The following is a 13,958-nucleotide window of genomic DNA, read 5'->3' on the forward strand; positions in this document are numbered from 1 at the left end:
CTTTTCAAACGGCCATCCTTCCTCTACACAGCTCTCTGCCATCTCCCGCGGGACCTGCACGTGCCCCTCTATCGACGCCTAGCACGCTTTCTCGGTTCACCACGTGCGAGATAGCGGAAGGGCTCCATGTCGGTGTCCTTCCGCGGGCGGTTACTCGTCCCAGAAAGGCGGGGGAGTAAAACAGTTTTGGGAAAGTTCAACTCCCCCTGAAAGCAACAATAACCAAAACACAGAGATTTCGGAGGCAGTTCAGTCTCCCGTCTGACGGTCTCCTCCGCTAGCTTTCCGGTGCTAGGCAGGTGGTTGAGGAGTAAGAGCGTTTAGATGAGAGAGGAGGGTGCGGGGAGGCTCCGCGGAGGAATTTGCAAGGAGCGGATGAATACCGGCCGTCCGAGCGGGAGAGTCTTGCTTACGCGGGTAGGGGTTGACGGATTCTGTGAGCGTAGAGGTGTTGTTTTCTCATTGGTAAAAGTATAATCATTTTCTAATTATTCTGATCGGCTCGGTGTCGTTTGCAGTTTAATGCTGGTTCTGTAATCAGTGGGAAGCGGGAGGAGGGTCGGTAAAGTGGGGAGTGATTTCTGTTGTAGCCGAGGCTTTACATTTTGTGTACGCCACGCGTATCCTTTTACATTACAGTGAGTTGGCAAAAGGAGGATATAGCATATCTTTGACTTTAATATTTAGTGAGGTCGATATCGCTCTGTGCAGTTAAAATAACGACCTATAGCTGACAAAATGACGATAGTATGGTTCCTCAGCGCAGTGTGTGTTAAATCCTTTTTTTTTTAAATTATTTTTTGCTGCTATGTATGTACTATTCCAGCTGGTAACTTCAATTGGTCAGGTTTTCTATTGCAACCCTTATAGAAAATGTAGACTTTAAAAAAAATACTTATTTACTTCCCCCCCCCCCCCAAAACCCCCCCAAAACAAAAAAACTGAAGAGCACTTTTTAGGCAGGCCTATATGGGATACTGAGTGAGGATTGCTGATGTCCCGATTTTTGCAGCTCTAAAGTCAATGGTTCCTTAACTTGCCTTGGAGCAACCTTAGCCAGTGGGGTTTTCTGTATACCCAGCATGAATGTACATGAGATCAATTTGGATATATGTAAATTGATCTCATGCATACCTATTTATTGTGGATATCCTGAGAGCCACTGGCTTAAGGGGATTACTAGGATGTGGCTGGGAAAGCCTGCAGTTTTGAATCTCGAGGGTTAGGACTCATCCCAGATTCTGGCCTCTCCGGGTCGGTGCCGGCTGTTGTAAGCCCATGCTGTGATCTCACTTGTGTGAAAAATATACGTGTTTGGAACAGTTTCTTTGTGTTTTTTTTAATTCTTTATCAGTTTTTTAACAAGACACTATAAGAAAACTCTTGTACAAAATAGAAAAAAGAATTTACAAATAAGTATTGCCATTCTTATATTTATATACTTCTATAAACTTCTTTTTCCAGTAGTCCACAATACTAATCTAAGGTTGAAAGAATATTATACTAACAAAAAAAACCCTTTTCATCTTACAATTAGTAATTATTAGAGCAGTAATTCCAGCTGTTAACTATATCTATATCTATCTATCTGTATATTAACTATTCCAATTGTTATGATGTGACCCAATGTGATGTATGCCAACAAATGTCAGTATATAAAAGCAAATAAATAAATAAAATATATCAGGGTTGCCTAATCATATATAGGATGACATGGATTCTACAACCCATTTATTCCTTATGTGATTTGTCAGATAGAAAAAAAGATAACTGAGGAGTAAAAAACATGTACGATTCACCTTTATATTTTACGCAACATTTGCATGGATATCTCAACACAAAGATTCCCCCTATCTGAATAATCTTTGGTCTTAATATAAAAAATTGTTGTCTCTTTTTTGTGTCTGTTTTGACACATCTGGGTATACTCTTACTTTTAAATTAAAGAATTCTACAAGACGCTATTTAAAGAATAACCTGAGCACCCAATCTCTGTCTGGTTCCAAAACAAAAGATAAAATTAATGTTGCTGCTTGTACTACTAATTCAGTGTCGGATGTCTGTAACACTTGAGATATATCTAAATTTACAGATATTCTATCCATAATTTGTTTAGCCTCTTGATCTTGTTCAGGCCCTTCTTGTTTTTTATATGGTGTTAATTAATATATTTTTGCAATTGGGGTAACTGTTTCTTCAGCAACTTTAAATACCTCCACAAGATATTTCTTGAGCATGTCTTTAGGAGTCATATATAGTAACATGGGAAAATTTATGAATCTTAAATTCTTTTTCCTATTAGCATTTACCAAGTTTTCTATTTTCATTTGTAGAACCTTATTTCCAATCATCATTGAATCCTGTACTGGTTTCCATTTGACACATTCTAATTTAACTTTTTCAGTCTTATTTGTTACTTTTCTAGAACTTTCTAGTTCAATTACCCTATCCTGGATCTTATTAAATCCTATTGTGAATAAAATTATTTGTGTGGACATGGAATTATTCAAACTAGCAATAGTTTCCCAGATAGTGTCCAAAGTAACAGACTCTAGCCTCGTCAGAACTGGGGAATCATTTATTCTTTTAGAGAAAAATTTTCATCATTAATTCTTGTTTCCTGTGGTGTCAAACCATTCACTTCTATTGACAGGCTTACTGTTCCCTCCATGGGACTTACCTGCTTTTCTTCTCCATTTTCTCTGGGGTTGACTGGATGCTTGTGTGCCCTCCGACAGTAAACCTCGGGCCCTGGTGGATGCTGGATTAACTGGTTGTTCCGTGTAAATTGGGGAGCGAGATGTTGATAGGTCTGGCATAGAGGATGCTTGAAAACATATGTCCTCCGTAGCCAACTGGGACCCTTCCGATTTACTATTCCGCTGGACATGGGCATCCATTGGCCCGCGTACTAAAGCCTCCGGGAGATTAGCAGGATCTATCCTCTCCTTAGCTCTTCGTTTGCGGGCAGTATGTGGCATTATTAATCACAATCAGGCAGATACAGTATTCAAATGAGGCCCGGCGGTAGAAACGGGCAAAAGGAGGCGCTAGGGACACTAGCGCCTCCTTTTTGACAGGAGCGGCGGCTGTCGGCGGGTTTGACAGCCGATGCTCAATTTTGCCGGTGTCGGCTCTCGAGCCTGCTGATAGCTGCGGGCTCGGAAACCGGACGCCGGCAAAATTGAGCGTCCGGTTTTCGACCTGACAGCCGCCGGCAGACTTCAAAATATTTTTTTTTCTTTTTTCTTTTTTTTAAACTTTTTTTACTCTTCGGGACCTCCAACTTAATATCGCCAAGATATTAAGTTGGAGGGTGCACAGAAAAGCAGTTTTTACTGCTTTTCTGTGCACTTTCCTGGTGCCGGAAGAAATTAGCGCCTACCTTTGGGTAGACGCTAATTTCTGAAAGTAAAATGTGCGGCTTGGCTGCACATTCTACTTTCTGAATCGCACGCAAATACCTAATAGGGCCCTCAACATGCATTTGCATGTTGAGGGCGCTATTAGGTTCGGCGGGTTAGATGTGCGTTTTCCGCCTCTTACTGAATAAGGGGTATGGGAAAACGCTTGTCCAATGACAGGTTAACAGTGCGCTCCGTCGGAGCACACTGTACTGTATCGGCCTGAATATGAGAACAAACTATGGTGCCTTCTCTGCTTAACAACTATATTTAGATTAGTAAAGTCAATGTTGAGGCTTCGAGGATCAGAGACAGTTGAATCTCCAAAAAAGGATTAAGACCTAAATTATATTAAACATCAGTACCTGTTCGCAGAGATCTTCCAGTTCAGGCAGAACAAAGCCGCGCGCCCCTTTAGCGACGCGGCTGTGTGCAGCTGAAGGGTGGGTTTTAAGGCCTCTTACCGCCCCTCAGACATGACGTAGGCACGTCCTGGCAGGACCCAGTCGGGGCCGATGATTCCAGCACCCCGGGTAAGCCCTTAAGTCCGGTTACAATTTCTCCTCTCCTCTGAGCCTCCGTTTGGAACAGTTTCTATCGCTTTCCTCTCCCCCCCCCCCCTCCCCTTTCCCTGGATGAGGGGGTTGCTAGTTTAAGTGTAACTTGTTACTTGACCAGTGAGATTTTCTTTTTGTGGAGGGAAGGAAAAGAGACTTGCCACTTTACCCAGGTTATCCTGAACAGGCTGTTCCCTGTACGTACCAGGATCAGTCCAGACGGTGGGTTATGTCCCCCGTCCAGCAGATGGAGTCAGAACAAAACTTCTGAGGGAGGTGCTACATAAGCCCGCATCCCTGCTCTCATTCCCCAGTACGTTTCTGACTCCAGCAGATGGCGAGCAGGGGAACAGAGTTCCCCAGGACAGGGACTGAGTGGGGTCTGGTTCTGCAGCTAGGCCCTTGTTCTCCTTGTTCTGTTTTTTCTTCTGTATGAGGGATCAAGTTAAAAAAAAAAAAAAAAAAAAGTTACACAGCTCTTGTAGCAGTGCTCCTGTTCATTGCGAGGTGCACTTGCTGGCGGGTCTGGGGATTTCTCTCTCGGTCTGTCTCTAAGTCTATGTGCTTTTCTTCTTTCCAGGTCCACCTTCATGTGTGCCGGACCGCTGGGGTGCAAGCTGGTGCAGGTCTCTTCCCCCCCCCCCCCCCCCTTCCGACTGCTGTCGGCCACGGCCCCCGACGCTCTTTTCCCGGGACTGCCGCCCGCCGGGAAGTCCAATTCCCCGGCGGCGTTTGTGGATTCGGGGGCGGGGGCGTTTGGAGCGGTCACGGGCTTAGGCCTTCCTGTGGCACCGAAGAGTTCTACTGTGTGCCCGCGCTCCGCCTCCTCCCTCCCCAGCGATCGAGCCATGCCGCGATTGGCGGCGTGTGTGGAATGCGACCGCCCTGGGAACCGGCTCTCGCGGGAGGGGCTCTGCGTCGGAGGTCTCCCTGGTGGGGAGACTAGCATGCGGGAGGAGGACTCAGTCGGAGCGTGTGGGCCCGACGACGAGGGACGCCAGCGGCAGGCCCCGTTCCCTCGGATGGCGGGAACGGCGGCCATTTTTGTGCCAGGGTAGTCAGACGCTGGATCCTTGGGAGAGGATGCGGAGGGCCCGTTTTCGGTCCCGCTTCCTGTTTTAGCCGCATCGGAGGCACTGGACCCACGCTCGGGATAGTGGGAGGACCCAGCCCTGCCCCCCATGGGCCTTCCAGCTTCTGCACCGGAATGTTTTGTGCTGATGCACAACATCTTTTTACATCGCATGGCGCAGCCTGTGGAGGTCCCCTTGTGCCCTCCACCACCCAAGTTGGCACGGGTGGACCTTCCCCTGCGGGGAGTCCCGTCGCAAGCGGGACAGCAGCTCGCAGAAGGGGCGACGGCCCCACCCGGGGAGCCCCCCCCCCCCCCGGACCGCCAAGAGGATCGCACAAGATAAGATCGCCCGTTCAGGGACCGGACCCTGACAGGCGGGGGACGTCCCCCTCTTGGGGGCCCAATGGAGGGGAAGGACCCTCGGGTATTTTGCATTTTCCGGCGCACCGAACTAGTCTATTTGGTCCCCCATATTTGGCGGGAGCTGGATTTAGATGCCCCACCAGAATCTTCGAGCACGGAGCCTCAGGCAAAGAAAGGGGACCCCTTACTGGTGGGACTCCGGTCACCAGCGAGGGTGTTCCCTTCTCACACCATTTTGCTTCAGCTACCCTCAGGGGCACAGTGCTAAAGGACCTCCAGCACAGGAGGCTCGAGGTCTACCGCAAGGACGTGTTTGAGGTGTCTGTGCTGGGGGTCCGGGCAGCTATCTTCGGTTTACTGGTGCACAGGGTAGACCTGCGATGGGCACAACAGCTTCTCACCTCTCAAGAACTCCCTCCGGAGGGAGCTCTTCAGGCGGACAGATTGGAGGCCGTGGTGATCTACGGGGTGGACGTTTTATATGACATCCTGTGGGTCTTCGCCCGTTCAATGGTGGCTGAGGTCTCCGCCTGTCGCCTGCTCTGGCTCCGAAACTGGTCGGCAGATCCCTCCTCGAAGGCTCGGCTGGGATCGCTTCCTTTCAAAGGCAAGATTCAGTTTGGGGAAGACCTGGATCGGATCAAGTCGCTCGGGGAGAATGCTGTCCATAGACTTCCGGAACACAGACAACGCTCCTCCAGGTCTTTCATTACCTCCAGAAGCTGTTTATCGCACTCCTTCGTAGCAGCAGACCTCCCGGACTCCGGTTTTTCCCGCTCGATCTCCTGGAACCAGCCCTGTTGAGGGCGCAGACCCGGCAGGGTCGACCCGGCACACAGCGCCCCCACAAAGTCCGCCCAATGCCAGATTTCCCTCTCCTACGGGGAGTGGGCCCGAATCATGTCAGATCAGTGGGTCCTAGATATTCTACAGCGCGGCCACGCATTGGACTTGTCCGACCGACACCCCCCCCCCAGCAACAGATTTCTCATCTTCCCTTGTGGTCCCCCCCCCAGAAGCAGACTGCGGTTCGGCAGACCTGTCTCCTGGACCTGGGGGTGATAGGCCCAGTGCCCATCTCCAAGGGGGGCAGGGGTCACTACTCCATATACTTCGTGGTACCCAAGAAGAATGACACCCTCCCACCAATCCTGGACCTCAAGTCTGTGTACAAGTCTTTCAAGGTACCACGCTTCAGGATGGAAACCTTCTACTCTGAGTTAGCTGCAGTACACCGCGGAGAGTTCTTGGCCCCATTGGACCTCACGGAGGCGTACCTGCACATCCCAATCCGCAAAGCGCATCAGCGCTTCCTCCGGTTCAAGATCAAAGGACAACATTTTCGGTTTCAGGCCCTTCTTTTCGGGCTAGCAACAGCCCCACTCATCTTTACGAAAGTCAGGGCGGTGGTGCTGGCGGTCCTACGACAAGAGGGAATCTTTGTACATCCCTTCCTGGACGACTGGCTCATCCGAACAAAATCTCTCCCAGGGTTGGCAGGCAGTTGACAGTGGTACAGCTCTTCCAGTTCCCCTGCAGGGTCCTCAACTATGTCAAGAGCAACCTCTCTCCGTCTCAGTCGCTGGAGTTTCTGGGTGCGCAGTGGAGGACAAGGTGTTTCTCCGACCAGAAAGGGTTCAGGCATTGAGATTCCAGATTAAACACTTCTCGGCCCTCCTGGAGACCACAGCCTGGGACTACCTTCAAGTCCTGGGTACCATGGCATCCACTCCGGTTCTGGTACGCTGGGCATTTGTGCACATGTGCCCACTTCAGAGGGCCCTTCGAATCCCGCTGGAAGCCGGTGTCACGGGACTCCCAGGCACTTCTACCGATTCCTCGTTTTGGCGAGGAAAGTTTCTTCTGGTAATTGGGACCGTGGCACCTGGTCCAGGGAGTTTCCCTGGCTGTTCTCGACTGGATAGTGGTGACCATGGATGCCAGCCTCTCGGACTGGGGGGGGGGGGGGGGGGGCGTTTTGGTCAGCCCAGCTCCGGGTGGGGCTGGTGGACGGCAGATCAAGCACGATGGCCAATCACCCTCCTGGAGTCCAGGGCGGTCCGCTTGGCTTTGCGGGACTTCCTTCCCCTTGTTCTCCATCGGGTGGTATGGATCCCCTCGGACAACGCGATTTCGGAGGCGTACATAAATCGTCAGGGGGGCATAAGGAGCCATCACGTCTCTCTGGAAGCGGACAGCCTGATGCAACGGGCGGAACTTCGCCTGCCCCGCATAGCGGCCTCCCACATAGCAGGGGTGGACACCATACAGGTGGACATTTTTAAGCCGGCAACGTATTGACCCCGTGGAATGGGAGCTCTCGGAGGAGGCGTTGTACCGTATCGCACAACAGTGGGGGCCTCCCCATGTGGTTCTCATGGCCACGTCTCCCAACACCAAGGCTCACCGATTCTTCAGCCGCAGAATGAAGCGCGGAGGGAGTCGATGCTCTGGTATTTCCGTGGCCTCGTCATACCCTCCTCCATGTGTTCCCTCCGTGGTCTCTGATAGGCAGGGTTCTGAGAAGTTTAGCGGGCCACCAGGGACCAGCAATCCGGGTGGCGCTGGAGTGGTTCGCCGACCTCAATCTGGCGGTGGAAGGACCCTTACGGCTAGGTCATCCCCCACGCCTTCTTCTGGCAAGGACCGATATTTTTCAAGGGGGCAGATTGCTTTGTCTTGTGGCCTGGCTTTTGTGAGGCACAAGTTGGCACGCCGGGGATATCCGGAGACTGGGATCTCAATTTTGCTGAGGGCACGCATGCCATTCTCCTCCGTGGCCTACGTCAGGGATGGAAGGTCTTTGAGTCATGGTGCTCTGCTCATTCCATACAGGCGACCCACGCCACAATTTCTCTGGTCTTTTCGTTTCTGCCGGATGGGCTGGACAGAGGCTTAGCTTACATCTCTATGAGGGTTCAGGTGGCTGCTGTGGGAGCCCTATGTCATCGGGAGGATGAGACTCATTTCTTCTCACCCAGATGTTGTTCGTTTTCTCAAGGGGGTGAGGTATCTGAGACCACCGCAGCAGTCGCCTTGTCCCACCTGAAACCTCAGTTTAGTACTCGGATGTATGGGAGGCCCTCTGTTCGAGTCTCTACGGACCAGTAGTCTCAAGGTTTTCACTCTCAAGAAGATCGTCCTGGTGGCCATCGCTTCGGCTCGCCATGTCTCTGAACTTCAGGCATTCTCATGCAGGGAGCCGTACCTCAGGTTTCCTGACTCGGGGGAGGGGGGGGGGTTGCCTTGCGTACGGTACCCTCATTTCTTTCCAAGGTTTTCTACACTTTGCAGCTTAACCGGCCAGTGGACTTGCCTTCCCTCCCTTCAGTTGACTCTCGGGAGCTGCACAAGCTTGATGTCACGCGCTGTCAGATGCGTTATTTGGAGGGCACCAATGGATTCCGACTCTCGGACCATCTGTTTGTTCTCTGGTCGGGCCCAAAGAAGGGCTGTTCGACTTCCAGGCCGACAATAGCCCGTTGGCTGAAGGATGCCATTGCGACAGCATATATTGATGCAGGGAAGCCTCTACCGCTGGAGGTAACAGCCCACTCGCTGTGTTCTAGGGCCACGTCTTGGGCGGACCGCCTCTCTGTTTCTTCTCAGGAGATCTGCAGAGCAACTACATGGACGTCTCTCCATGCCTTCGCCCGACACTATCGCCTGGATGTCCGAGCGCTGACCTTTAGTTCTCTTGGTGATAGTCATTCGAGCAGGGCTATCTATGGCCCACCCTCAGTAGGGAAGCTTGGGTACATCCCACCGTCTGGACTGATCCTGGTACGTACAGGGAAAAGGAAAATTATTCCTTACCTGCTAATTTTCATTCCTGTAGTACCAAGGATCAGTCCAGACACCCTCCCTCTGTCTTACTGCTTGACTTTGATTGCTGGCTGCCCTTCGGGGTTCTGGGTGTATATTCAGATATATATTTTCTGGCGAGTCTTTGTCTACAGTTCTGTTGGCAAGTTGCCGGGCTGGACATTCGTTGGTTCAGTTCTTACGATTAATTGTTATTCAGTTGTTTCACTTGATCCCTCCGTCTCTTCTTTCTTCTGGCTTTGATAGTCTATGTACTGGGGAATGAGAGCAGGGATGCGGGCTTATGTAGCACCTCCCTCAGAAGTTTTGTTCTGACTCCATCTGCTGGACGGGGGACATAACCCACCGTCTGGATCCTTGGTACTACAGGAACGAAAATTAGCAGGTAAGGAATAATTTCTTATCTAGGCCTACGTTTTGCTTTGTTGTCTGCGTGGCCTTTTTTTTTTTAAAGAGATTTTATTCTGTTTTGGTAATGGTCATTATATCATCATAATAGTCTGGCAGTGCATGCATATAATAGCAGCCAGAAGTTGAAAGGACCTTCTGCTCATAGTAAGCTTTGGACCCTGCACTTGAATTGCAGTTAAGAAGAGGCTTAAAGTAAAAACTTAGTTTATTTGCTGTAAAGAGACACCAGCTGAACTCCAGCCAATCTGTAGGACATCAACTACAATGCTATTTATGATAGGGCAAAACCAGAACTGGATTAGCCCATTTTAGGTTTCCCTTGGGTGAGGTAGCAACCCTACCGGGAACACTTATTTAGGTTATTCTATCCCAGTCTCCCAGACATTTTGCCTGAAGGTTAACATTGCACCTATTCTGTAAACAGGTAACTTTGTAATCTTGACTTAAGACTTAATTTTCTGATAATATTTACATTCTGCATTAGGTATAACTCTTTACAGAATAGTTTGTCAGGAAAGCATTTGTATAGGCTGTTTTTGTCAAGGACAATTTAAGTACTACTACTTATTTCTAGTGCTACACAACATGTGCAGCACTGTTCAGGCTCAGAAAAAAGATATTCCTTGCTCAATAGTGCTTATAGGACAAGATACTTGGGGCATTTCATAAGATGACTGATTAAAGTAAAGAAAGAGTTAATGAGGCTAAAAGTAGACAGTTGGGCTTAAAGCAGCCTCAGAAAGATGGGTCTTTAGGGTTTAAACATGGCGAGATAGGGAGCATGATGCAAGAGTTCAGGAAGACTACGCCAAGCACACAGTGCAGCCAGGTGGAAAGCACGGAGTCCAGGAGTTTGTGGTAGAGGAGATGACTGACTTGTCTGAGCGCATGAGGAGTGTAGGGCAGGGGTGGTGAACTCCAGTCCTCGAGGGCCACAAACAGGCCAGGTTTTGCATACATTGGAGGCAGAGCATGCAAGCTCTCTCATGTATATTCATTGAGGTAGATCTTAAAAAAGTACGCGCAACCGGCGCGAACAAAAGTACGCCGGATTTTATAAGATATGCGCGTAGCCGCGCATATCTTATAAAATCCGGGGTTGGCGCATGCAAGGCTGCGCAAAATTGGCAGCCTGCGCGCGCCGAGCCACGCAGCCTGCCTCCGTTCCCTCCGAGGCCGCTCCAAAATCGGAGCGGCCTCGGAGGGAACTTTACTTCCGCAATCCCCCCCCTACCTTTTGTTGTGCAAACCTGCGCGTGCCGCCTCGGCATCCCCCGGCACAGGCCGCAGTGCCAGGTGAGTCTGGACCGCCCTCCTGGCCTGCCCCCGGACTGCCGACACGCCCCCTCCCGCCCCTTTTACGAAGCCCCGGGACTTGCGCGCTTCCCGGAGCTTTGCGTGCGCAGGCTTTTAAAATCTAGCCCATTGTGGATATCCTGAAAACCTGGCCTGTTTGTGGCCCTCGAGGGCCGGAGTTTGCCACCTGTGGTGTAGAGAGAAGAGCAGTAGTGAGGTGCTGCAGAGTGAAGTCATTTGTGAGAGGAGCTCGAACTGCATGTGCAATGATTTCAGAAGGGTTATATGCGAGTGTAGTAACTTTGGCGAAAGATAAGTCAAACAGCTGAGTTTAGAATAGATTGTGGTGGAGAGAGATGGCTTGCTGGGAGACATTTGATACACAATATTTTAGAGTACCTTTTGATATATAGAATAAACTAACTGTTTGAAGTATGTTAAATCTAAGTTGCAAGTTATTTCAAAATAAGCTTTGCAATAATCAGTGTGGACTGTATGTTCCTCTTTAAAAAGTCTCACATTCGATCCTTTTTTTTTTTTATCTGTAGATAACATCTTGTATGCTGCTTATTTTCTTTAGATGTTTCTCAGTTAAAAGTTTTGTAATATTGAACATTTGGACTGAATAAGAACAATAATGTTGTATAGTGTATAAAGTTCTTGTAGTGAATGAACTCTGTAAATATTTAGTCAGCAGGACAAAAGAACCAGACAGGAGGGATTAAAATAAACTTTTGACTTCACTTTTTTTCTAAACACTGTTTTGTGCTTGTGACTAACTGGGAATCAGGGCTGGATTTCAGAGGATGGTTCCCTTAGAGGACCGGGGGAGGAGGGCTTTGTCTCTAGAAATCAAAGAACTGGTAGAAGTCTCAGTTTGTGGGTGCCTTCACAATTTGGTGCCCTATGTTGCCCTGCCAGGAATAAGTAATCGAGATAAGCATACAGGGGATGTTAGTTATTCCTTTTGAGTCTAATTTCATTATTATCTCCCCTGATTGTTTTCAAAAAATTCAGGGAATGTTTCTTAGAAAAATGTATTTATTAGTATATGATCTTCATATAATGGCATCATCCTAAAATGTGCTGTATAGAAAACACAATTTTTTAACTCTGCAGTGTTGTGTAATCATAGGTCATTATATTTTTTTGTTAGAATGATCTTCATGCTACCAATGTGTTGAAATTATTTTGTGTGAAAATATATTCCCAAAATAATAATATTGTAAAGATTTAAAGTGAATTATTCTTGAAAATTTCTGGCTTGCTTGTCAAAATTCTTAATTGCTTCTGAATGCTTATTGGATTATAATACTAAAACATTTGATGAAAAAGCAAAGCACTTAGCTGGAAGAACGCTGAGAAATGTATCAGTCTTTGATGAGAATGTTTCTCATTCAGAAGCAATTAAGAATTTTGACAAGCAATCCAGAAATTTTCAAGAATAATTCCCTTGTGAAGATTTAAATATTATTATTTTGGGAATATATTTTAACACAAAATTGTTTCAACACAATCATTCTAACAAAAAAATATGACATGATTATACAACACAGCAGAGTTAAAAAAAATTGTGTTTTCTATACAGCACATTTTATGATGATGCCATATATGAAGGTCGTCATATACTAACACATTTTTCTAAGAGACATTACCTGAATTTTTTGAAAACAATCAGGGGAGATTCCTTTTGAGTCCTACATATGAGCTATCGCCTGAAGATAAACACCCACATTGACACATTGTTTTGTTCATTGTTGTTAATGAAATTAGTACAGGTGTTAAAAGGGAATTGTAACAAAACATTTGCAATAGAAGAAAATATTTTCTGTTTAACGTTGGGACAGAGTCTTTATAGGATGGTAAATTTGTGTGAGTTTGTAAGAGATACTCCTGAAGTAATTGTGCATGAACATTTTAAATTTCTGCATACTATATTTTGACAAATATAACTATAAACCACTGTATTTGAATAATTAAACACACCACAGAAATGTTGTTCATAGATGCTGAATTTTTAATATTTGTATGTTCAGTTCTCCTGAGTATACTGTAAGTGGATAAAAGCTGTCCTTCCTGTCCTCTTGTGGCCTGAACCTTTTCCTCCTCAGGCTAATCCCTTGCGCACACTCCCCCTACTCCAGCACCTGAGCTGTTTCAGATAAGTGCTTTAAGCCATCTATTAAGGAATTTTTATATGCATTAAAAAAAAAAATCTTTAAAAAAATTTCTGTAGCAGTGATATCTACATTTTGATTATAAGACTGCAAGTTTAAAGGTATCTTCTACTACCACTGACCGATGATTATACCTGACATGCTTGTTGAGACATCAGTCATTAAGTTTATTAATGCAGTTCTTCTGCATGTTTATGATGGTCGTTAAACAATTTTCTTGAATTTATTTTTCAGTTGTGCATGTATTTTGAGTAAAAGTTTTCTGGTTATCTAATTCCATGGCATGTGGCAGAATGTGCCTACAAGCTCTTGCTTTCAGGGAAATCAAGATAAAGTACCAGTTTACTACCCTGCCAGACAAGGAGAAAAAAATTCAGAGACAAGTAACTAAAAGTAAAATATCAGGTTCTCTAAAAAGACAAGGCTGTGACTCTTCTTTCTGGGTTGAATGCAAAAGAGATTGGAAGAGATTCCTGTTGGGTGCTATTTTCTGCTAAAACACACTGCCATGTGACTCCCAAAGATGCAGAATAAAGTTCATGTCAATACATTTTGTGCTATGCACACTGGCTGCTTCAGGTGCTGAAGGTTATGGTGCTAATAGTTTACAAATCCTCTGTGCAGGGAGATCACGAAGCTCACTATTGAGAAACTGACATCACCCATCTTGATTCCAGAGATGGACTTTTCCTCTGTAAGTCTTCGACTGGCTGTTCCTGAATATCATTGTTTCATGCAGCAATTATAGATGGACGTTCTGCATAATTATATGAAAAAGATAACCATTCAGGCCTCCACCTGCACCACTTAAGCCTTGGAAAGTCTTTCTGCGCAGTTGCACTCTGAGTAA

At 47.2% G+C, this 13,958-nt stretch overlaps 1 protein-coding gene across 1 annotated transcript in view; it reads left to right on the top strand.

Moving 5' to 3' along the window:
• The first annotated feature begins 288 nt into the window (after positions 1-288).
• The window catches only part of PIWIL1 (piwi like RNA-mediated gene silencing 1), a 245,590-nt gene continuing 231,920 nt past the window's right edge, over positions 289-13,958 (top strand). The window contains 1 exon segment of the mRNA XM_029571500.1: positions 289-310. The gene's annotated coding sequence lies outside the window, so the exon portion shown is untranslated.

This window comes from Rhinatrema bivittatum, chromosome 11 (genome assembly GCF_901001135.1).
Source record: "Rhinatrema bivittatum chromosome 11, aRhiBiv1.1, whole genome shotgun sequence".
NCBI lineage: Eukaryota > Metazoa > Chordata > Amphibia > Gymnophiona > Rhinatrematidae > Rhinatrema > Rhinatrema bivittatum.